This window comes from Gadus macrocephalus, chromosome 10 (genome assembly GCF_031168955.1).
Source record: "Gadus macrocephalus chromosome 10, ASM3116895v1".
Lineage (NCBI taxonomy): Eukaryota > Metazoa > Chordata > Actinopteri > Gadiformes > Gadidae > Gadus > Gadus macrocephalus.
In genome coordinates, this window is record NC_082391.1 from 23,725,903 (window position 1) to 23,726,888 (window position 986).

General features: G+C 37.4%; 1 long non-coding RNA gene across 1 annotated transcript in view; it reads left to right on the forward strand.

The window, feature by feature from the left end:
* Window positions 1-721, forward strand: part of LOC132466259 (uncharacterized) — a 3,800-nt gene extending 3,079 nt beyond the window's left edge. The window contains exon 2 of the long non-coding RNA XR_009527812.1: window positions 625-721. This is a non-coding gene — a long non-coding RNA (uncharacterized LOC132466259). The remainder of the gene's footprint in view (window positions 1-624) is intronic.
* Window positions 722-986: the final 265 nt, after the last annotated feature.

The following is a 986-nucleotide window of genomic DNA, read 5'->3' on the forward strand; positions in this document are numbered from 1 at the left end:
ACTTTTTTCAGGTCGATGCGTTGTTTGTTTTGGTTTTTGAGAGAGGATAGATTTTTCCTTTTTGTTTGTTCGGTTGGTGTTAAGATGGGATAGATTTTTCGTTAGTGTTACTCGGTTGGTTTGGAGGTAGGATAGATTTTTCCTTTTGTTTGTAAGGTTGGTGTTAGAACCGGAAAGGTTTTTCTTTTTTAGTGTTATTTGGTTGGTTTTTAACAAAGGATAGATTTTATACTTTTTGTTTTTAAAGCTTTGGTTTATATTATTTTGAAAAATCTCTTCAAGAACTGCAGGACATGTCATCAGTTGTGGTCCTCAGGATCATCGAGTGTTTCGGCCGTTATCACAAGACACTCTCACCCGAGGGAGGCCCTCCCGAGGTCGATCAACTCCCGGGAATGTCCTACAACTCTTCAAGAACTTCTTACTTTTTATAAGGTTTGTTTGGTTGGTGTTAAAATAGGGAAGATTTTTCCTTTTAGTGTTACTCGGTTGGTCTTTAGGAGAGGATAGATTTTTCCTTTGTTCGGTTGGTGTTAAGATGGAATAGCCACTCGGGTTAAGGTTAGGGAATGAGGCTAAAGGTTAAGGTTAGGATTTCGATAAGTGGTAGGAATAGCCACTCAGGTTAAGGTTAGGGAATAAGGCTAAAAGGTTAAGGTTAGGATTTAGATAAGTGGTGGGGATAGCCACTCGGGTTAAGGTTAGGGAATAAAGCTAAAGGTTAAGGTAAGGATTTAGATAAGTGGTAGGGATAGCCACTCGGGTTAAGGTTAGGGAATAAGGCTAAAGGTTAAGGTTAGGATTTAGATTTAGATAAGTGGTAGGGATGAAGTCTAAAGAGAATTGTTCCATACATTGCATAAACCCAGGAAATGTTAAAACAATTACAAAATAACCTGTACCTCATACATAGCATAGCATCAAGTAATTAAATATAGTTTAGTTTTAAATAAAGTAATAAAAACTTACCCCAGAGTTGTCCTTCG